Here is a 25,564-nt window from a genome sequence, read left to right as displayed (position 1 = left end):
TACCTTGACACATATGTGGTTACTGAAATGGAGTCACTGTTCCTATGTAACTAAGACAGAGACTAGAGACACAACTTGGCTTCCTTGTGAACTGAATCCAGAGAGAGTGGGAGGATTCGGTCACATTTTAATGAGTTAGTATTTTTTTTAAAAGCAAGTGAAAAATTAAGAAGGGAAAATTTTCATTAAAAATATCATGTACAGCTCTCAAATGAGAAAGATGTAGCAGCAGAGTTCAGCTTAGAAGAAGGAACAAGAACACCAAAGGAGAAAAAACGCAGGAGGAAATCATTAAAGCAGCCAACACTGTGGGATACTGACTGAGAGGTTTGGTGAAAATGAGGCTGAAGGGGGAAAGAGATGAAGAGGTCACAGACCAGGAGCTTTCTTAGCAGAGGAATGAGCTGATAAATTGAAGGAAACATCTTGATCTCTGATACTTATCAAAATGTCCTGATTAGATTCTACCACATAAATATATTTTAAAATATCTATCCATGTTTTCAAAAAAGTGATTTCAAAATTGAAATATGAAGGGACTCTCAGCAATGTTAAATTTGTTTTAATCACACATATATACAGTTATAGGGACCGAGTAATACTAGTTGTTTTAGAATTAGTGAATTTTTATTATTTTTTTTTTTTTTGTTAGATATCACCACCCTACCCTAATTATTGGAGAGAATAAACTACTCAGGTATATTCTATGTAATCTAATCTGAACTCAGTGTTTTGTCATGGGCAGTTCCCAGAGGAATTGTAAACAACTTCTCCTACATCCCAGAGAAAGCTGAGCCCTGAAAGAAAGAGAAGTCATTGTAAACAGAGAACACTAGTGAGATATCCACTTTCCCTGTGATACACTCAGGCAAATCATCTCTTATGAAACCCAGAGGAAACCATACTGTTCAAAAAAGTAGGGGGATAGGGAAGGCACTAAAAATACTGAGTCATAGAGGGATTTCCTAAGTTTTAAATATATTGTTTGACATTCCATTATTTGACAAGGGCGTGGTCATGATAGGATGCTGGTTTTTCCTTGTTCTTTGTGAGTAGTTATGGTTTAAAGTTGCAGAATAAATTTCTTGGCAAAACCTAGATATTTTTGGTGCTCTTCTTCTCTCATACCGTCTCCTAGACTGTAAATGGATTATAATGAATTGTTTTGTCAGTTAAACATCAGGACCTTAGGGTAGCGGTATAACTAGCATGGGAAAAATAGGGTTTACTCCAGGGCACCAATATTAGTGGGGGCAAGTAGTCTCCTTAGAAGGGAAATCTCTGTTTTTCCTGGCCATAGCCAGTCCCTCTAAATACATGCACCTCACATTACAGTTCTCCAGAGGCACAGGATTCATAGTGGAAAAGTATTCTGTTATATCATTTTTTCTTCTTGCCCCAAATTAATTTACCCTAGTTGCAGTCTCAGCTAATTATTGCTCTGGCTTGTGGACTTAGGGTTACAATGAAGATTGGGACCTTGTGACCTAAAACTGGTAGTAGTAGGATCAGTAAAGTACCAATCTATTTGACATCCCTCTAGGATGTGTTCTGGAAACTACTGACTCTCCTGATCTCCTTAGCTTTTCAGAACTAGATATGGCATCTTTTCTTAAATGCCTGATTTCTCATGTTTCTCAGCTGACTGAAAATGAACTTGAAATTCCAGAATATTTACAGAATTTCCCTTCACTGTCTCAGAACACAAGTTAACATGGTGTTGCTTCTTTCTTTTCTCCCATCCTGTAATGATTTTGAATAGACATCATCTTCCAGGACTCATTAAAACAGGTACTCTATTGTACTAGAATGGCGCTATTGATTTTATTCGTCTGTCTTTCAATACACAACTAGGGATACTTTTTAACTATCTTATAATTCCAGTGTCAGATAGCTTGTTAAATGATGCTGCCCATGAGGTTCACCTGGATAACCCTTGTGCTCTTGAAAGCAGCTGCTAGCATTCTAATAGCTCATTAAGAATTTGCTGGTCCTGCACTCAGAGAGATACACATGTGGATAGCTGGCTTGATGCTATTCAAGGAGTGATGCTTTTGCTCTTCTGGTTTCTCCTTTATGCTGAACTAACCCTTGATGGAGGCATGTGTTCAAAAAGAGAGGACAAGTGAAATTCGGTTCAATTAATTAAAAAAAATAAGTATGTGTGTAGAATAAATCCACTGAGGAAAATATGATCTTAACTAAGATCTAATTTTAATAGATCTAATCTTAATGGTCCAACAGTGATCTGAAATTTTTATATTTTTGTACTGGACCTATGATTTCATTTTTTAGAGAGAATAAGGAAACTCCCTAAACTAGCAACTGACAAAATCTTAAAGAATTAACTATAGTTACCATGAACAGTGACTTTTCTAAAGCCACAGTCAGTATGTATGCTAGGTGACACTTGAACTCATATCTTTTTCATGGTGAGGCTGGCTCTCTATTCATTACAACACAGTTTCTAAGTTCTCATACATGGATAAATATAATATTCAATGCTTCCTAAATGCAATTAGTATAATAAGAGGTGCAAAGCAAAATGAACACTCAGGATAAATGATCACAGGGCATCATGGGGTAACATGAAGCACTGAGGAAGTCATAATGCAGGGCAGAGAATTTAAATTGGAGTTTTAGGGATAAGTAAATATCTATCAGGTAAAAAAGGTGAAGGATGCTGTAGTTCACATTTCAGTTGTGGCTAACTGACTTGCCTTTTCCTTCTCTAGCTTACATTATTTATTTTTACAAATGAGGAAACTGAAGTAAACAGGATTAAATTTCACAGTGTCACAGAGCTAGTAAGTATCTGAGACTAGATTAAAACTCAGGAACTCTTTCTGACTTCAGACCTGCCATATCCTCTATCTAATATTCCACCTAGCTGCCCCTCCAAAAGGATGGAAGAACCTAAGTAAAGGCACCAAAGCAGAAAAGTGTAATGTATGGTTGGAGAAAAGAGAATGGTTTACTTAGGGTAGTAGTTCTCAAACTTTTGTTTTCAGTATTTTTATATTACTAAAAATTATTGAGGATTAAGGAATCTAGTTTCAAAGTGACTGACTTCTGATTGTCCATATCATTTTCAGAGACTTCCAGGATTCTCTTGATCACACTATGAGAACCAGTGACCTAGAGTATAAAACACATGTAAAAAAATATAAAGTAATTTGTTTATAACTCTGGTGAATGACTTGTTAGAAGAGGGGATGGATGAGACTAATGGTTTAAATGAGTTTTTATCACTAACTATAACTTTAAATCAAGTTATCTCTAGCTCCATAAGACTTATGAACATCACTGGGATTTAAGCTGTGAGTATATTCACTCCCCCCCCCCCCAAGGCTGGGGTTAAGTGACTTGCCCAGGGTCACACAGCTGGGAAGTGTTAAGTGTCTGCTCCACCTAGCCCCAAGTATATTTACTTTTTAAAAGGCTGGTTATATATTATGCCCATTTAGATACCATTTTAATTTACTTTAGGTAAAGAGGGGTGAGAATCACAGGATCATAGGTTTAGTTAGATATGTGAGAAATCCCAAAGGTCATTATGTTCAATTCCATTTTATGGAAGAGGAAACTGAGCCCTAAAGAGATTTCGTGTCTTGCTTACGATTTACAGGTAATTAGTATCAGAGCTGGGAATTGAACATAGATATTTCTAACTTCAAATCCAAACCATATCCACTGTATCATGGACAGACAGTTTGCTATTGTGAGACTTAGGCTTTAGAAGCTGATGGCACTGCTTCTTTCTTGTGTGTGCCATTGTTTGTGTATACACACACACACACACACACACACACACACACACACACACACACACACACACACACACAAAACTCATGGGAAGATGTGTTATCCATAGCTTTGACAGTATTCCCAGCAGTAAAAAGGCACTGTATCTGTTTGAAGACAACATTGTCAACATTTTTGTCAAACCCATAAGAATGGATTGCCTTCCTGGTATTTTATTTTTCTACCAATAGATATAAGTATTATCCATCCAGGGAGCTCTGTCTCACCAGTAATCTTTGCCACCTTCTTTGGATTCCAGAAGGCTTGGAATAACAACTTTTATGAAGTCTTTTCTTTTTTTTAAGTCTTACATAGTCCTGATGACCTTATAATCAGGTTTACTAATTTTTTTAAATGTTCACTATGTTTATTATTATTATATTTACTTAGCATTTCACTCTTTACTTTGTATATCTTTTTGTTATGGATAACCAACTTTCAAGTCCCTGGCTCTGGGATGGCTTTTATGTTGTTTGGAAGAATACCTAATTTTTATAAACTTTAAGCCCTTCAGGGGTAAGATATATATCTTTTATTCCTTTTGTATTCTCCAAGCCAACTAGTACAGAGTTTCACACCTGATAATAGGCCTTAAGCTCCAAAAAGCCAGAGCCCTTTATCTTCTAACTAAGCTTGTAACCTTCTTACCCCCCCCCCAATCTATCACAGTAAAAGATTCATAACTATTTGCTAAATTGAATTGCACCACCACCATCTCTAATATCTGATATGTGTATAGCACTACTTAAAAGTGATTTATGTACAACAATTAAATAGAAAATAGAGGATATTAATGTATTAAAAGATAAGTAACTAAAGTAATGTTATGAAAATCCAGTACTATGCAGAGTAGATACTATAGGATTTCAAAGAAAGAATTATTTCCTGTGGATTTCCTTTGGTAGTTCAGTGAAACTGCTTAACAGAGGACTTATTTAGTTTTTTGTTTTGTTTTTATTTGCATAGTCCTTAACCAATGTAGTTTGGCAATTATTCTGCAACTCTGAAACTTATACTTGATTTGCCTAGGGAATACTGAAAAGCTAAGCAATTGCATTCAGTGTAACACAGAAAATATATGTTAGAGGTGAAGCAACTGAAATTAGCTTTTTCTGTCTATACGGTTAATTCTCTTTTCACTGTCATGGTTATCGCTTAATGAGCTATGAACTAATTGCTCATTAAAAATGTTATTGACAAGAAATTGCCTTTTTCTAGCCACCATTACATATTTGTCACAATTTATTCATTCATATATTTATTTATTTTTGCATTTTGGAGGTTGATGATTCTTATAGCCTCAAAGTTTCTCTTTCCTAGTGGCTCATAGTAGTACTTGATAACATGACCTTAAATAAATCAATATCCTTATTTTCTTGTTACTATTAATATTCAGCATTATTGAATGTCAGCAGGGTGTGTTAGACATTCTGTGAAACAAAACCAATAATTCCCCCTGTCTTCTAAATGTTAAAAAGATATGTTCAGTTCTTAGTAATGTCTCATTGACATCAATAGCCAGGAACCAGCAGCAGATCATGGTGGCATAAGACATCAGAATTGATGTGGTTCAGCCTGAACAATTGTGTGGAAAGTAAAACTGAAAGGGAAGGGCTAAAAACAGTTCCAGTGCCAGCAGGTTACATTTGTCCATTTTCTAAACAAGGAAAAAGCACACATGAAATCAATTTGACAGGATCTGAAGATTCTAGTCACAATCATATGACCAGAGTAGTTGTGTTTCTAAAATTCCACATAAATATGATGGACAGTAACATATACCTATTTTATTCTTTTAATAGCTATTCCATTATCTGCCTTATAGTTTATCCCATGGGATCATAAAGTGCTTTGCTAGCTATTTATCATAATTCTAGTCTAGAAGGAGTGATTGCTTAGGTTGGAACAAGCTTCTTTTGCAAAACATTTTATATGGGCTTATCATTTTCTCAGAAGTGCTATTTGGAAAACAAATATTCTCACACTTTAATAGAGTTTCATTTTGTAGAATTTCAGCAAATTCATCTGCCAAAACAAAATTTTATTTAGATTAAGGTTCTTAACCTTTTTTGAGATATAGATCCCTTTGAAAGTTTAGTAAAACCTATGGACCTCTTATTAAAAATAATGTTTTTAAGTACATAAATTAAAATACACAGGATTACAAAGGAAAATTTGCCAGAATATCTACTAATTGTGCTGAAGATATTCTGGTTTGATAACTTTCTATAGCATGGATACCAATGGGTCAGACAGAGTTCTTTCTTACCCTCCTTATCTAATTTCTTAAGTTTTTATGTAATGCCAGAGAAACTGAGGCAAGATAGAGATTAGAGAGTTTTTAATATTTTATTAATTGGAGAGTTTAATTGACTGGACAGGACTCTCATCTCAAAGTATCCAGTAATGAATGGGGGAATGATAAACACTTTTATAGCTTTTCAAAGAAAAGAAGAAGAGCAGGAAAAGTTAGAACCCATTTGGTTTTGGTCAAGATGGGAAAAGCAATAAATTCTTACTAAAAGCTAGAGTCAGGAAGTTCGAATAAATAGAAGTAAAGATGTTGGTGAAGTATCCGAGATAGTCTTATCTTTTGGAATATTTTAGAGGGGCGGTGTCATAAATTCTTGGGGTCAAAAGGAGCTAGGAGCCAGAAAGTCTGATCTGCTCCTCATCTCCCATTGACAATTTATAACCTTAGAGCAAATGGTCCTCAGTCTTAATGAACCAGGGAGAGTTTTACAACTTAAGGGACTGAGGCAGAACAGTTAAGGAACCTGAGATAGAACAATTCAGGGAAACTCAGGATAATAAGGGAAACTAGTGCAGGGAAACTGAGGTAGAACAGCTCAAGGAGACTGTGGCATAACATTTACAGGATCCCACTTTTAAATAATTAATTACCAATCCATAAAGTTATAACTGATGAGACTTAACAGATAATAAGCTATTTGCTTTTAAAGCCCATCTGACTAGAATTATTGATTGTTCTTATTAAATGATATTCATTAAAGGTTTGGGTTTTATTATTTCAATAAAGAATCTTCCATAAAATTCTTGAATATGATAGATTCCATAGAAATGTCTTTAGCTAAAAGTCTTCCATCCCAATTCTAATTCAAATACTGAACCCATTTTGTTGGCACTGAAATACTATTACCATTGGATGGTTTCAGAAATAGATTTCCCCTCTTAGTCTTTTCACTGAATATTTTTAAATGAATAATTGCTAAATGTTTCTTATGTGTTAGGTTCTCTATTAAGTCCTAAAAAAGATAGGAGGAAGTTGTTTTGTAATGATCACGTCACATACTCATGAATACTTTTTTCATAATGAGTATGCAAAGTATGTTTTCAAATAAATATAATACAGAATGAATTGGTAAGCCTATGATATATAATCAGGATAATATGAGCATTTATAGGTAGAAGGGCTCACTTCTGATAGGGGGAGGAATATTCCCTTGCCTTATTTGAAATCTTGATGTATCTAGAAGGACTTCAAGAAGGAAGTGAAATATAATTATATGATCAAATATGTGATCAAAATACTTTTCTCTCTAGCTGGAACACCATGAGTCTGAAAATAATTCTTTTAATTTTAACATTTCCCCTAGTTAGCTAACTCATAGTTTCTATTATAAACATAGAAAAATACCCATTGTATATTGTGTCCTTCTCCACTTTAAAGTGATGATAGTGGAACAGCAGAAAGAGGGCAGAATGCAAACAACAATATCTTTTATGCCATATTGTGAATTCTTTATCCAAGAAGCAATGAATTAACTAACACATTATAGGAAAAGCTGAGCCATATCCATTCTTATTATAATAAAGCAGAAATCATAAAGAAGTTGCAGAAAAAGACAAGGATTTCTGATAGGTTGTCCTTACAGAAGTAATTAAGGGAGAAGGATACTTCTATGACATGTGGTATTTTTACTTTGCAGTGCACTTCATGATCATAAGGGGAAAAAAAATCACTGAAAAGATAACTATAGGTTATGCAGCAAAATTTACAGAAAAGGATTAAGTAGAAAAATTCTGTAAAATCTTGAAAAAGTCCTCTAAACCAGGATGTTTACCTAAAAATTTAATGACTTTTCTGAAAATATGGGTGAGGAGAGGAGAACAAAACTATGTTTGGGAAATATGGCTGAAGAGTGAGAAATGAAAGAGGACAAAGGCTTGTAAATTGTTCAGGATTCTAATGCCTGTGTATCATGAATAATGTATTTAAAAAGTGAGTTGGAAGGCACTAGACCTGGTGAGCAATGAACAACATCACATCAGATGACACTGATGATAAAAGACTGGAAATGATTGGTTCCTGACAAGAGAGTTATTTCAGATTCAACTGTCCTTGAGGAGTCACTGTCTGGTTAGAGCAAATACCAGAACCAAAACCAAATGAAGAAAGAAGCATGATGAGAAGATAGAGTGGGTAAATATAATAGTTTTAGTCCGGTCAGTTGAAACTAAGCTGAAGAAGGAATAAACTCTCCTTTCTTAGGAGTGGAGTCTCAAGCTCTGAACAAACTATTATTTTGCTTTTTCTAGTCAAAGGAAGAAATGCATTTGCATTTGCAAACTATTATTTTGTGACCCGACCTGCGGGTCTAGAACTAGGGGGATCTGAAGCCCCGTGCCAACCTGTAAGCAAAATGCTGGTATGGCTACAACCTGGGAATGGGTGAAGAAAGAAAGAAGCGGAGACAATTCTGTGTTAGGCAGAAACGCTCGTTTATTAGAGGGAAATACAAGGTTTTTATATGTTTCCAGAGTATAGGTTTGAAAAAACAATTCTGTGACTACGTGACTAGGGGAGTTTTTGCTAGTTAGGAAACATCTGTGGCGGATCTTGTATTATCCTATGGCAGGATATTTAAGAAAGAATGGTTTATTGTTAGTATCTGGGTCTTTATGACCGAGGTAGGATGTTCCCATGCTTTGTTGAGTAAGCAGGATGTTTGTTTAGGGTATAGGGCTTCAGCATGGGGCCCCAGCAATTTTGCTCTAGAATTTCTAGTCAAAGGAGGAAAAATGATATGGTTAAGATTCTAAATGCATTATAAAATAGAATAAATAAAATAGGATAAAATAAAATAATTAAATAGGATGTCTGACCACAGAAATCAAAGGTTTCTTGCTAGCCACAAATACTTTATTACCAATATTCTTAGAGTTGCCCAAAGCACGAGAAAAGTGACCTGTCTAAGGTCACACAGCCATTCTGTGCCAAAAGTGGAATTTGAACCTAGGGATGTCCTGGTTCCAAGTCTATGCTGCCTCTCATATGTATGTGTCTGTACATAAATATGAACATAGAAAATACCGATGGTATAGGTCTTATTCTAACTATCCCTACCATTTTATATTTCATAAAACTTTAACTATGCTCTTTAAAATCCATTTAATTTTGTAAACATTATTTAAAATAAAGATATTGTGAAAAGGAGTAAAAGTTAAATTATGAAACTATCATCATTCCCTTAAAATGCAATCACTTATTCCTTTTTTAATCTTCCAGCAGTCAGAATATTCACTCTTCTGTGGTCTTCTTCCTGTAGTCGAAATTTGTTATATCATCATTATCTCATAGGCATGTTTCACCTCTGTAAAGTCAAACAGTTTAGTTTAATTTAAAAAACTATTTGGTTTGATGTCCATCTACTTTATGAAAACAATTATATTTTCAAGAACAAAAAATATTTCAATGATGTTTCAGTATATAAACTGAAAATTTTACATTGTTCTTCCGTCCATGAACTCTGAATTATCTGTAGCCCCTGGGGCAACATCAGCTTATGGCTAATTTGCTGAGTGCTTAAGCATGGCTAATATTAATCATTTATGGTTTCTTATGGGTAAGCACTGAATATAAATAGTCATCAATTCCCTTAAAGAATATCCTGCTGGGGTTAATCATATCTATTAATCAGTTCCAGCCATTGATCATTCAGGAAACCCAGCACAGGAATCTATACAACAAAAGACATAATGATTAATTTTTTGTCTTTTTGGAAGTGGGTAAAACCTATGTCTCCAGTAAAAACAGATTGGGCATTATACAGAATAACTGAATCTTCTATTCACTGAATAACCCACTTATCACCAATTCCATTATAGGGATTTATGTATGTATGGGCGTGTGTATACATGTGTGTTTGTATACATATATGTCTCTGTATATATGCATATTTAAGTGCATGCATGAACACATATATGCATATATGCAAACATACACATGCAGGGTAGCTAGATTGTTCAGGGGATAGAATGTTGGGGGCATGGAGTCAGGAAGATTCATCTTGCTAAGTTCAAATGTGGCTTCACTTAAGTAATCTATATGATCTCACACAAATCATATAAATCTGTTTCCTTTTCTCATCTATAAAATTAGTTGAAGAAGGAAAAAGAAAACCACTCCAATATCTTTGCCAGGAAAACCCTAAATGGAGCCACCAAAAATCAGACCTGACCAAAAGGACTGAGTAGCAACAACAACAAAAATATTGTTTGTGTGTATAACATTCAAAAAGTTTGAGAGACAATTTTGGAGTAAATAGTCATTTACCAGTAATGCTAACATTTTAATAAAAGAAGTCAATGACACTTGAATTCCAAAGACCCAAGGGATCAGGGTTTATATGACCTTGGAAAAGAGGTGTTCCAGAGAATGACAATCAACTACTGTTGGATAACAAATTATGAGAGAGTATGAATATTACAATGTGAAACTGGATCAATTCTAATGAATTTTTTATTCTGCTATTTACTCCCAAACTTTGATAATCTAAACAAAGAATCTGTATCTTCTACCCAAGTCTTAAGTAGAAGAGCTTCATCTTAGAAGTCTGATGTAGTTGGGTAGAGTAGCAATTCCCAACATGAGTAGAATTGTAATCTTATCATCTATCAGCCCTTTCCTTGAAAGACTGGACAAGAAAGTTGGACAGAGAAGAAAAGGTGGGTCCCCAGTTTTTAATAATTGGCTATTATTATGAGAACAGCGATCATTGCTCTCATTTGTGTATAATTTCTACAGTATTCATGATTAATCATGAGACACAATTTTTATTCAACAAGCCAACGAGTCCTTGCTCCAATAGAATGCAAACATGGAGGAGAGTTATTAGGCTACTGGATTTATCCCCTAAACATACAGCCCAGACATGTTTAGCTTAAAATGTTATTAGATTTTTTAAATTTATTAAAAAACATGCAGCCTTTTTTGTAGTTACAAGGAACTAGAAAGTGAATAGATGCCCATCAGTTGAGGAATGGATAAATAAGTTATGGTCTATGAATATAATGAAATATTATTGTTTTTTAAAAATTGAAGAGCAGACTGAGTTCAGAAAAGCCTGGAAAGATTTATGTGAATTGATGCTGAATGAAGTGGTTAGAATCAAGAGAGCATTGTACACATCAACAAGATTATGCGATGATCACTTGTGATGTATTTGGTTCTTTTCAACAATGAGCTGATTTAAGGCAATTCCAATAGACAACTCTTATAGAAAGAACCATTTTCATCTTGAGAGAGAACTATGGCGACTGAATATGGATCAGAGCATAATATTTGCACCTTTTGTTGTTGTTGTTTGCTAATTTTTTCCTCATTCTTTCTCTCTTTTTGATCTGATTTTCTTATGTAGCATGACAAATAAGGAAATATGTTTAGAAGATTGTACATATTTAACCGATATTTCATTGCTTCCTAAAGGATAGGGGAGGGGGAAGGAGTGAGGAAAAAATTGGAATACAAGATTTTGCAAAGATGAATGTTAAAAACTATCTCTGCATGTGTTTGGAAAAATATATATGCCTATAGATATTACATATTTATACATACACATATTTCATACACATATACACAATATATCCATATGTGTATCTTTATATTCATAAACACATACATATTTATATTTAAGACCAGAATGATGGGCTAATTCCAATCTTCCTTAGACTTTGGAATAAACTTAATGTGAGGCCTGAGGTTGGATAATTTTGATGAGAGCATTATATCCAAGTGTTGTAAAGCATGGTATACATGAAATTGATATAGAGCGTATGTTTCTAAGTGTTAATATGAATTTATTTCCTGAAACATATTATGACATCTATTGCTAGGAAATTACACTAAAAGCAAAATGCAAAAACCAAAACATTTGTTCTTTATCAATGAATTATTTTATATGGATCCCTAAAGTTAGTGTCAGTATAGCCAGGTAGCTAAGAAAACTAGAACCTTGGGCAATAACCAATATTAGATTTCAGAAAGGATGCAATAGCATGGAAGGAAGATGGCCAGGGTAACATCTAGTCAGGATAGGCAATGTATAGTTAATTTTCACCAAGGAGGATAGCACCTTCCCAAAGCTGGAATTACAGCTAAAGCAGCAGCAGTGAAGAAGTAAACAACATAATTTGGGAGTTTGGGGGCCAAATATAATGAACTTTTACCCATCAGGACACACAGTCCCTATAGTAATTAGGGAATTGATGAATAAATTGTGGCATATAAAAATAATGGAATAATACTAATTGATAAGTGATGAATTCAGAGAAACATGAGATTTCATGTTTCTATAAAATAATACTATTTCATACACAATGTCAATAGTAATGTAAATGAAAAAAAAATTAAAGGGAACAAAACACAAGTTAGACATAATATTAGTTCCAAATTACAATAGATTAACTAGGCATGCCCTCTCCTCCTCACTCCCCTGTTGCCCAAACACATTGGAAACAGTAATGAAGATATTGGTTTCCTACACAAGGTTTGATAATCACTATCAGTTTTCTAGTTTTTTCTTTCTAATTTTATTATTTATCCCTTCATGGATACCAGAAATAGGTAATAGCAGTCAGACTGACAAATCTTAAGAGGATTTCTCTTATGTCCTGGATATGTGCTCCCTTCATTGTTTAATAGATGGCTGACTTGGTAATACTTGTCAGGGAATTATCAACTACTGATATTTGTCTTTCATTTCTCTTGTGAGAACTGAATGGCTATGCTTCTTATGGCAGCTATACATACCATCAACATCCCCTGAAAAACAAGAAACTGCAACCTTTTCCAAAACTACAGCGCTACCCATAATGGGGAAGTGTCAGATTCTGCTGTGCCAACTATGTACCCATCTTTTGTCTTCACTCCTTTTTGTTACATTCTTCCATTCTTCCACCACCACCACCCTTTGCTGAATAGGACTCCTGTCTCTTACATCAGATTTTTTTTCCCTCTCTCCTCTTTTTAGGAAATCCAATGTAATGTATGCTTCAGAATCAGAAGGACATAGGTTGTCTCTGACACATACTGACTGTGATAGTCATTTACCTTTTCAGTGATCTATCTTGGTGCTATCAAACTCAAATAGAAATGAATCTTTGTAGACCAAGTACAGTATTGACTTAAAAAAGACAAATTAGCCTTATCTGTGTGGTATTATATTTTTATTTATTTTGTTAAACATATCCCAAATGACAACTTATCTGCTGGAGAATTTGACAAGTCTGATGTAGATAACAAGTTGCCAAAAAGATGCTACTGACTTGCATTGCTAGAGGGAGCTTCACAGGTCCAGCCCCTATCCTTTTCTCTTTGATAACTAGGTGACCCACTGGAGCAATCTCTGGATTTGCAGAAAAGAAGACTTAAGTTTGAATTCATCTCAGATAATTCTAAATTATCTTCATCAATTACCTAACCTGTAAAATGGGAAGATAATTGCACTTACTATCTTGTCATGAGAATAAAATGAAGTAATATTTGTAAGCCTTATATAAATGCTATTTAATTAGAAGTGTTATTAATTTTCCCATTCTTTATTCTTCTGATAATTTGCAGGGTAATGAGGTGTTCCTCTAGCTGTTTAATCTTTTCTATGATATGAAAGTTTGATTCACATTTTGTATCTATTAATTGATCATTGATATTGGCAGAAAAACAAACATAATACACATGGATTTGGGCACAAATTTTATTAAAGTATGCATCCAATGACTTTTATTCTATTTATTGAATTGTAGTGGTAGAGGACATACATTTTTTAATCAAAAGAAATGAAAAATTAATTAAACTGATTTTTAAAAGTGACATATACTTATTACTTAAAAATAAAAATTTTAAGAGAAACACAATGCCAATTTTTTTTTTATTTGAGATATTAGGATGTGTCTATACATATTTCATATACTCTGTATACATGCTTTTGATAATGAACTCACTGAAGGTCACTGCAAAACTCTCTTTGTCCTCTATACTTGCTAGAAGTTAGATCTTCAGTATGTATCATTCTTGTTATAGCTAAATCATGTGTTTAACTAGCATGGCAAACTGCCTGTTTGCCACATCTGTTTGCCACATTGGGGGTTACTCACAGGGGGCTCTTGAGTTTTATTTTTAGCAGGCTTTCCTACCCATTTTCACAATATGACCCTAGCTTACTCAGCTGCTTTTTGAGCTATAATTAGTAGAGTCTTGCCAAAGCTCTAATACAAAGTGAGGTTATACCAGCTGTTGTTTGTGAGAAATTCTTATGTAAAAATCTAACTTCCAGCTATTTCTAACTTTTTTCTTCTCTCATGTCCCTCATAATCTAGTCTCAGTTGCATCCTTCATTTTTGGCACTTTCTTGCTGATTCTTGGAATGATGATTCAACACCAAAAATCAATTCAATTCAATAAATAGTTGCATATATAATGACCAAAACACTAGGTGATTGGTGTACACATATTAAAAAAGTGTCCCTACATCTGTTTCAAGGAGCTTTATAGAATAATTACTAACATTATAGACACAGCTCCTGAGAACCCAGAAAAGAAAGCTCTTGATACTTAAGTTCCCAATACTGTCAGATGGTCCAATACCAGAAAATGATGGTCTATAATAGCTTTGGCTATATACCTGTAAGAACAGTTGCCAGGCTGTATCTCCATAAAGGTTGCTTCCCAAAAGGCAGGCTATAGGTACCATGGATTGGCTAAGGGCACTGTGCATTGTTGTTCCTAATGCTCTTGGCTTTAGGGTCTTAACTTGTTTTTATCATATATGAGGGGACATGGTGGTCAAGTTGTTGGTGTCTGGTACAAATTGCCTTTGTTTTTCTCCACTTCTCCCCCAACCAAGGTGCCTTAATGTTTTAGTTAGACTAGCTTTTTTGTCCTGTGAATGTCATTTATTTGCTGGTATTGGGATTGGTGATTCCCTTATTCATAGGATGTATCTATCATCCATCCATCCTTCTATCTATCTATCTATCTATCTATCTATCTATCTATCTATCTATCTATCTATCTACCTATCTATCTATCTATCTATCTAAAACAGAGATGTAGATATTGATATTGATATATAAACATGGACTCTACTCCTCACTGAATTTTCAAGGGTTTTCCACTGGAGTTGATAAGTCTTTTAAAAATAATATATGTGGCCTATGGGGACAGACAGAAAAAGAGAAACAGAGAGAGTAAGAAAGCAAGAGTGAGAATGAGAGGGTGAAATGGATAAAGCATTGGACTTGTGATGAAAAAGACGAATTCAAATCTTACACTCAATATTTACTAGAGATATGATTCTCTCAGTGTCAATTTCCTAATGTATAAAAAGGAGATAATAATAGAACTTACTTTATAAGATTGTAAGGATGAGATAAAATAATACATGTAAAGTATATTATAAAGTTTAAATCACTATATAAATGTTAACTATTTTTATTTTTGTATTACATTACTTCATCTAGATATATTCATTATAAATTAGTTCAATGGCCAGAATAATATAAAAATATGAGTATAATATATACTTATCTAAATGCATATAAACACATACATATTTGCATATGCATGTATATAATAATGGTTGTGTATAAAATAAAATTAGGTAAAGAGTTGGGCCCATAATTTAAAAATTGCTTCCTGGAATTTGCAAAACTCTCTTAATGACCCACAACTTGTCTCACGAAGATCCAAAATTTAACTCCATTAACTTTACCTGAACTGTTGTATAGATATGTCATGAAACAGTACATCCTTCAAAGAATTTAAAATGATAATCAAACAGAGGGCAATACAGGTTGCCCTATATAACAAAGATCTTTTCAAAGCTTGAATTAATGATATCAATAGGGAAATGTATGATAGGAAAAAATATGGCCTGATCATATAGGGAAAGCAAAGGATATCAATGACCATGTTGTACTTAGCTTAGTCCCTAGTGGTAGCTAGAGCCACCCTCAGATTGGTCACTAGTCAATAGACAAATTATTAGTTAGAATCATATTAAATGGGTAGAAGTATACACAGCTTGGAATAAAACTTTTGAGGAGCATTCCTTTTGAGTTTCATTATCTAGGCATGTGATTGTCTCTTTCATTTTGTTTAGAGTATAGGAGGTTAGAATTACCAGAGAAAGCAAATCTCACTCTAAAATACTTCCTTCACAAAATCAACTAATCTTTGTACTCCCAAGGATCTCCATCTTTTTTCCTTATGCACTGCACTGATATTTTTACTCAGTGTCAAAAGGGAAGATTCATGTCAATCTCCTGTAGTGGACTTTTGTGAGAATATGAGAAAAATCATATAAAAGAGTAAAGCATGGATGGGTTATAATTTGCATTGTTAAAAACAATAAGTACAACAATTATATCACAGTTCAATTTGAGTAATTTTTGACTTTTCTTTTTCTTCATGGACTTTCAACATACCCCAGAGGTTACAAATTACTAGAGTATGCTGCTGTTCATCCATTTGCCATAATTCCTAATATTTCCATGAATAGTACTACTGCTCCTATTCTGTGAAGTCTGCTCTTCATCTAGTAGAAATAGAATACAAACTACGTGGCTCTGACTAGAAATATCAGCTTCTGCATATACAGATCTAAAAATTGTTACCATGATAAAACAGGCACAACATTTGAATTGTAAGGATTGGAAAGCAGTGGCTATTCCCAGAAACTCTCAAAAAAAAGTAGACTTTCTGTCATGCTTGAAATGCCTGCATTTGACAGAGATTCTTAAGCAATATGAACTCTTAGAAAGGGACTAAGAGAGAAAAACAACTATATAGATTTAGGAGCTTGATTATATTACCCTTTATTTCCCTTTCTTGCTTAAAAAAAAACCCCAAAAAACTCAGAGCTTCAAGAGCAAATCTGAGGAGCTGTGCAGATCATTTGGAATTACTTGTCCTGAGCTCTGAATACATGGCTTTCCCTACTCATTGACTCATTGTTAGATTTTGTTAAGCATATATCCATTTTCCCTAATCAAAACAGCCCATGTTTGGGAATGTCAATTGTTCAGATTTGACAGGTTTTCTGTTCTCCTGAGAAGGAAATATAGCTTGAAACCTGGAAATTGATTTCTTCTGGAGTCTGCGCTGGAATATAAAATAAACTGAATACAAAATATGACTTTCTTATATTTTTTCAGGAACTATATCTTGCCTACTCTGGCTTCATATTTTCCCTTATTCAATTATCTTACCCTCCTGGATAAAGTAGACAGTGAGAGGCCAATCTAAAACAAATTGAGAAATTCTGTATCCACTACTTCCCTCTTTAGTATACATGCTGCTGCTCCAAAGTGGTTTTTGAAAAATTAAAGCTTTGGGCTACCCCAAATCAATAGATCATATGATTAGATTGTAAGGATCTTTATATTGTGAGCCCCCTCAAATTGTCAGCTATTTGAGAAAAAGGACTGAATTTCATGTTTTATTTGTATCTTCTGTATTTAGCACAGTGGCCTGCCCCATAGTAGGTACTTAATAAATCTTTACTAATTGATTGATAAAATCATAGAATTAATATTTAATAGAGAAGTATATGGGTGTGAAAGTTATAATACATACAAATAACAAATGTCTCAGAAGAAACAATGTAAATATATCATTAGAAAAATGTGTACTAAGGGCAACTAGGTAGTGCAATGGCTAGAACAACAGCCCTGAAGTCAGGAGGACCTGAGTTCAAATCTGGTCTCAGACACTTAACACTTCCTAGCTGTGTGACCCTGGGCAAGTCACTTAACCCCAATTGCCTCAGTTAAAAAAAATAAGAAGAAGAAGAAAAAATTATCCTAGAAAAAATAATGAACTAACTTTTTTTTTTTTTTTTCAAAGAAGGCACATTCAGTGAATGTACTTGTGACAGATTTATTGAACGACTTGGACAAGACTCACACATAATAGGCAGGCACGAATGGTTCACAGTTTACATTAGTAGAGAGAGTACCTGTCCATGTTGATGAGATCACAGAGAATATAAAGTAATGAAGTAACAATCTAAAATATATTTCTAAAACATATCTAATATATATATATATATCTAAAAACATATCTAATATATATATGTATATATATGAAACTTTGTCAAATCTATAGGTTCTTTTTTCTATGTTTTATAGATAAACCCATAGCGAGGGAAATAAACTTACAGGAAAGTATGTAAACTTAATACATACAAAAGAAATATTTTATCGAAGTCTTCCATTTCATTTAAAGTATATTTGTTCTCTTGCACTATTAAATTAATTTTAACTTAGTAAATTATTCTTGGCTATAAGGCCATATCCTTTGCATCCTAAAATTTTGTATTCTAAGTTCTCCCTGGCTTTATAGTGTCTGCTGCTATACCATATGTAACTGGGTCCTGAGTACTTGAATTCTTTCTTCCTGGCTGCTTACCGCATATTTTCTTTGACCTGGAAATTCTAGATTTAGTTTTAGAAAACCTAGGTTTAGATGCTTCTGGGATTTTCATTTTTGTCTTTCTCTCAGGAGATCAGCAGCAGATTCTTTCTCTTTCCACTTTTTCCTTTGTTTTAAGGGATCTATATAGTTTTCTTTTAAGTTCTATTGAAAGAAGATGACTAAATTTTTTTACTGGAGAGTCCAATGATTCTTAATTTCCTTTCTCCTTGATTAATTTTCTATGTCAGTCGTATTTTCTCTTAATTAATTTAAATTTCCTTCAATTTCTTTCAGTCTTTTGACTTCATTTTAATATTTCTTGTTGCCTTGTGGAATAATTGCTTTCTATTTGGTCCATTCTAATTTTCATGAAGTTTGTTGCTTGGAAAAGGTCTTTTATATTTTATGCCAAGCTTTTAATTCCATTTCCAGTTCTTTCTTCTGTAATGCTCAGGCTAGCTTTCTTGGAGGTCTTTTGGACGAGCCTTGGTCTCAGAAGCTTAGTCACCATGAGGATAATCAGGAATAGAATCTAAAGTCTTTATTCTTGAATTTTGAGTCTGAGATCTAGCTAGAGCATGCTCATTCTCACATTCTCCTTCACTCAGTCTCTCCTCCACAGTCTGTCTGACTGACTGACTCACTCCTGATGTTAGTGGAGGAGTGCAGGATGCAGGAGAGTTACCAGGAAGATGGTCAAAGATAGAATGTCTCTTTTCCAGTCCTCTGAGCCCTTAAATACCCCTAATTCCAGGTCACAGGGACTTCTTCACTAAGTTTATGATAGTCAGTCAAACTGCTGCATGTAGGTCCTTGCATTCAGAGCCTCAAAATGTAGTGTGCTTCTTTCAGTGCCTATTAGGATGCCAAAATGTAATGTTTGGTAGCTTTCTGGAAGTCCTTTGGATGGGCCTTGGTCTTTAGGTGGAGAAATGATGAAGGCAGGAGAGCCACTAGGAAGATGGTCAAAGATAAAATGTCTCATTTCCAGTCCTTCTCAGCCCTTAAATACCCTATTACAATTACATCATAACATTATGTGATGAATGCATTAGCACCCTGGATACCTTAGAATTAGCCGGAGTCAGGATAAGGAAAAGTCTTTATTCTTGGTCTTTAGCAGTAGAAGTCAAGGGAATGGATGCAGGATCTCTGCAACCTCACCTCTTCCTCTCCCACTCAGAATGAGTCTGGCTAGTCTCACTCCAACTCCTAGTCCCTCCCACAAATCTCCCACAAATACACCAAACAATTGGGCCAACACAGGATAGTGGGAAGGGCTATTTTCCAAGCATATTCTTATAGAGTATTGTCCAATTGGTAATTAGCCTCAAGTGCTTGATTGTCTGATCTCAGTGCATTGACTCAGGAGTTTCAGCCCTTTACACATTATACTGATTATGTGTGAACTAGAGAACCATTACATCACCATGCTAAGTACTAAATATATTTATATTAATATAATATACATAATCTCATCAATTCCATTGAGTTAACACCTTGTTGTAAGTATCCTTGTTTCAAGTATACTTCTCCAGAGTTCCAGCCTTCTACATTCTTTTTTATTTATAAATTTCATATTTAATATTGGATCATATAGCCATGTTCATCTACACATTTATGTACCCACTAATCCAATGCTCACCCCTTCCTTCCCCAAAATGGAAAGATTAATGCAAACATAATTTCCAAGGGACATTTCCCAAGTAACAGAAAGAAAACCAAGAACTTCCTCTGTGCTTAAGATAGATATATATGGAGTCCTCAGGGTTCCATTGAGTAAAATATATGAACAGTAAGTGTTGCATTTTACATTAAATCAAACATTCGGCAACGCTTGCATAATTACATATACTTTGAATGATGTTCTTTATAAATATGGACTATATGAGAACTATTTTTAGCCTAATAAAATGGGGAGAAATAAGACTATGGGAACAACTGAAAATACACACCCAAAAGAGGGCCAAGTGTGTTGTTGTTGAGAAAAAGAAATTGATTCACATCCAAGAAAGTAAAGGAACTCCTCCTTCCTTTCCCTACACAAAAATACAAATGATTACAGTGACAGAGGTGCTGAGATTACAAGGTGGTGAACCAGTTTCACAGAAACATGCCTTCATCACAAAGCAGGATCTAATTATCCCACAATGCTATGGGAGAGATCACCTGGTAACTGCCAGAGGCAGGTCCCATCCATCTCTGCTCACTTACTTACTACATTCCACAGTTGGTTTTGCCATCAAAATTAGCATTTTTTAAAAAGCACATCAGAATTAAAAAAAAATAATAATAAATAAAAACCTGAATAGGCATGAACTTTTTCAAATTTTACATAATTATATGAGGAATGTTCAACTCTCTCTGATTAAACCAAATTTCCACCATGATTGGATAAGAAATCTTTAAAGTAAGTGTCTATTTCCTCACCCTGAATTCTATTCAAATCCATGGGAAAGCCAAAATGATTAGTAAAGAAAATATTTTTTTGCACTATCTTTCCTTTCTTCTTTATGTAAGCTTTGGAAAATGCTTTTATGCTTCTTAAGTTTGTAATTCAGAGTAGGACAACATTATCTGATAAGAATAATGGACAACCAATCACTATAAAATGTTCCTGTTGCATTGGGGGCGGCGGCACTCTACATTCTTCTACAATTTTAATTCCCTTTTCTTTTTTCTTTCTTAAGAACTCTTAATCCATTTATAAAAACATTTTTTTTTTTTTTTAAATCTTGCTTCATTTCTTCTAGAAATACTGGTTGAATTTGGGCCCAAGCTGTGTTCTGTCCTAGGGCTCTGTCCTAGTAGTGGTTTGAGCTGGTTGAGTTGCCAGGTTTTTTGTTTGTTAGGGATATTGAATTCTATGTTTATGTTATTCTAGAATCTCAGGGACTGATGTTTCTGCAGAGAGTTCTGATCCAGGTAGAAATCTGATTTTTATCTCTTGGTCTGATCTCTGCAATTTCTGACCTGAACTTCAATCTGTTCCAGAATAAACTGCTGCTAGACTCTGCCCCTATTAGCCAGTGAAATGCTGTTTTGGTTCAAAGCAGAATTGTATATTCATTTTTGTCCCATGATTCTTGCCTTGATAATTCTGTTCCTCTGCAGGCTGAATTAGATGCTAAAAGTGAGATCCTGCTCTGAACTTCAGGTTTAAACCACCCCTGTAATATTGCTGGCTTCTAAATTTCCTCCTTTTATCCAACCATTTAGAGAGCAATTTGGAACTATGCCCAAAGGGCTATAAAACAGTGCATATCCTTTGATCCAGCAGTTTGTATCCCAAAGAAATCATAAAGGAAGGAAAAGGATCCACATGTACAAAAATGTTTACAGCAGCTCTTTTTGTGATAGCAAAGAATTGAAAAATGAGTAAATGCCCATCAATTGGGGCATATAAAGGCATCCTGAGATAATGAGTTTGAACTTTTCCAAAAAGCCCTCACCTCACAAGAAGAATTAAACTTGAGTTTTAACTCTGTCTTTTATCAGTTATGCAGAAAACTGGGAAACTCACTTGACCCTTCTGAATTTTAGTTTACTCATTTATAGCATGAGGAAAATAGTACATATTATAAACCTCATAGAATTATTGGGAGAATAGAATGAAATGATATATTAAAATACATTGTGAACTATAAAGTTCCATGTATATAACAATTATCATTGATCATAGGGAATATGTTGATTTTTGAAATTTGAGACTTTGTTTTAAGAAAACTGTCTTTCATTGTGGTAATGCTGACCCAATGAATGGGCAATGGCAGTACTTTTTTATTTTTTATATCTCAATCACTTCATTTGCTTTATTTATTCCTTTTATTAAAGCAAACAGACTTCTGCCTAAAGAGTTCCTAAGGGTGACTTGCATGGATGCATAAAAATCTTCCATGCTTATGAAATCAATCTAAGTGCCATGAGAAATCTACTTTCAAGTAATGCAGTACTAGTCTGAACTAAACAATGAGTTTTAGAAGGAACTGGATATTAAAAATGAGCTTAGTGATTGACAGGTAACATAATTTTTTCAATGTTGAATTCTTTTTGGAGTATTTTAATGGGGATATAACAAAGGACTTTCCTTTATTTCTGTAGATAATATTTATTGAGTTCCTACTATTTGCAAAATTTTGTTTTTACCACTGTAGGAAATAAAAAAAATAAGCATCTCTCCCCTCAAGGATATGATTATAGTGCAGAGTTGCTATCATAATAAAAGCTACAAAATGAGAAAGAATGTGTTAAGTATCAAAAGTGTAGTATAAACAAAATACAAAAGCAGTTCAAAAGAGAGAGGAAAATCACTTTTGGTTAAGAAAATTTGGGAAAGTATATGAAGAAAATGGCTTAAGATCTTTCTTTAGTGGAATAAATATAGAGAAGGAGAAGAGCAAACTTTCCTCTCCCCTCTCCAAAGTTGTGAAAATAGTAAAAGCAAAAGGACAACTTTAAGAAAGAACAAAGCATTTGGGGAAAGTAATGAATTTTATTTGATTTATTCTTCTGATAAGCAAAATATAGGCTAAAGATATAGTTCAATCTAATCATGTGTAAGGATATTCATTGGATAGGAATGCGTGGAAGGGCCCTAGGGTTGGATTAAAAAATAAGTCTTCATAGTAAAGAACATAGAAAGGGAAAATACTTTAAATCTATTCAGTGTTAACTGAATAATATAGTATTAAACATTTGCCTAATTTGTATCTTGAAAATCCTTCAACACTGAAGTTTATAGGACTTGGATAAACTGACACAGAGCAAAATAAGGAGACTCAAGAAAACAGTAAGCAAAGTTGCCAAATTAATTCAAAGGCAAATAGCAGTTTATGATATCAGATTTTGGATCAGTATAATGGCCAGTGAACAAACAGTTCTCTTCTTAAGAGAGAAGCAAAAGACTAGAGATGATGAATGAGCCAAATAATATTATGCATAGTCAATATAGGCTTATTTTGCTTAACTGTGCTTTGTTACAAGGGGTGTTCTACTGGCTGGATAATAGTAAAAATGTGAATCAAACATTAATAGTGCATTTCAATAAATTTTACTTGTGAACTTGAACTTCTCTTTTTTGTGTTAAACAGAATAAGAGAAAGAGTAATTTGAGAAGATACGTAATGAGAAAAGGAATGGAACAGTACCTTTATAAAAAATGTGTCCCTTATTACTGATGGGTGTACCTGATCTCCACCTACCACTATGACAGGAGTCTAGCCTGTTTTATTACAGGGCTTTAACCAGGAATTCTGGCTTACTCTCCTTTAAAAAGTCAAGTATTCATATATATTAGACTATACATAAGATAATCTACAAAACAAAATTTCATGTCTTTTTTGAATGCTATCCTACTTTTAATCTCTCTTATAATATCTAGACATTGGTATATACCTAATGAAATAATATATTCAAAACTTTTTATACATTTTAAGTGCCATATAAATGCATATAAATGTATATTATTGTTATGGGACATATATACTTAGTTATTATTAATATAATGATCTAATATTGTTGTAATTAAATATCTACAGAAGAGTAAGATTGTTTCTAGTCTCTATTATAGCAGACAAAATTGTGATCCAAGTTTTACCTGTGGAACATATTTTATTTTGCTTAAAACAGCATAACAAGCAAAATAACAACAGTTTGATAATGAAAGACCAAGTAAAATGTTTGACCCTAATAAGGAATAAAATAGAAAATGGAATAATGGGCTCCTGGTTAGGGTCAGAGTGAAACTCATGAGACTTGAAAAAATATGTTTGGACAGAAACTCATCAGTTAGATCATTTAAATTGAAAATGGAAAGTGGAGGGTGGGAAATGATACAAGAAAACCATAAATTTGGATTCTGAGGGTGACATAGAATAACAGCAGAAAAGATCTCAAGCAATGTATAAGAGAAATGTTTTAGGAATAGTGTTTATAATATATTTTGCCTCAAATGTAACAGTGTTTAGTGTACAAATAATAAAGTTATTTTGAGATTTTAATGCAAATAGATAAATCCAATCTTGTAGTACATTACTAAGACATGATAGTACTAGAGACATTCTCATACAACTTAGTCTCTCAGAAAAATTAAGGAAAAATGAGTAGAACAGCTACTTGAACCTAATTATGTCCAACAAATAGAAAGGTTGGAAGAATCTTAGTTAGGATTGGGGGAACTGAGGCTATGTTCTGATGCATCCAAATTTAAAAATCATTCAAAAAGCATTAATTAAGACTTACTATGTGTTGGGCAATGTGCTAAATTGTAAGGATACAAATAAAATTCCTCCCCTCAAGAAGTTTATAATTTAATGGAAGAAAGAAAGACAAAGAGAGATGAAAAGCAAAAGAAAGGTAAGGTATCTACTTGGGGACAAAGTTTTGTTGTTTGTATTCCTTTGAAGAGGACAATGATGTCACAAAGGTGATATTTTGACTTAAGCATAAATTGGATTTGAGTGAGATAGAGCTGTGCAAAATCATCAGCCTTACTCTTTCTTCCAGAGTCAAGCTGGAGAGGAATACAGAATGGCTGATATGGGTCCTAAAAACAGAGGTTCTAGTAGAAATTGAACAATGAGAAAAGGGGATGAAGGTTCAATTATGAGAAAGCTGCAAGTGAGAAATCACAGGGACTGATGAAGCTTGTGGAGTGGAAAGGCTCGTAAGGAATGGTAGCAAAACCCAGAATCAAAAGCATAACTAAGAGAAAAAAGAAGGCACAAAATATTAAACAATTTTAAAAGTTTAATGATTTAAAAAATTGTATTTAAAAATCCTTTTACCCTTTAATAGCATGTAAACTTGCTAGCAACTATAACAGTTCAACTAGGAAGATACCACACTACTTTTTCCACTCAGGACCTGAAAACAAGATGAGCTCCTTTCTGGTCTGTCCTTTTTGTTCTTTACTCTTCAATTCCTTTGAAGGTTTACAAAGTGGAGTGTCCAGGATGAATTTGAAGAGATGCAGGCAAATGAATCTGATGTATGATATGAATTATAAGGAATTATAAGGAATTTTTGGACCACAACTTTAATAGT

Source organism: Sminthopsis crassicaudata, chromosome 3 (genome assembly GCF_048593235.1).
Source record: "Sminthopsis crassicaudata isolate SCR6 chromosome 3, ASM4859323v1, whole genome shotgun sequence".
Taxonomy (NCBI): Eukaryota; Metazoa; Chordata; class Mammalia; order Dasyuromorphia; family Dasyuridae; genus Sminthopsis; species Sminthopsis crassicaudata.
The sequence above is the reverse complement of the archived record's forward strand: the minus strand, read 5'-3'. Positions refer to the sequence as shown.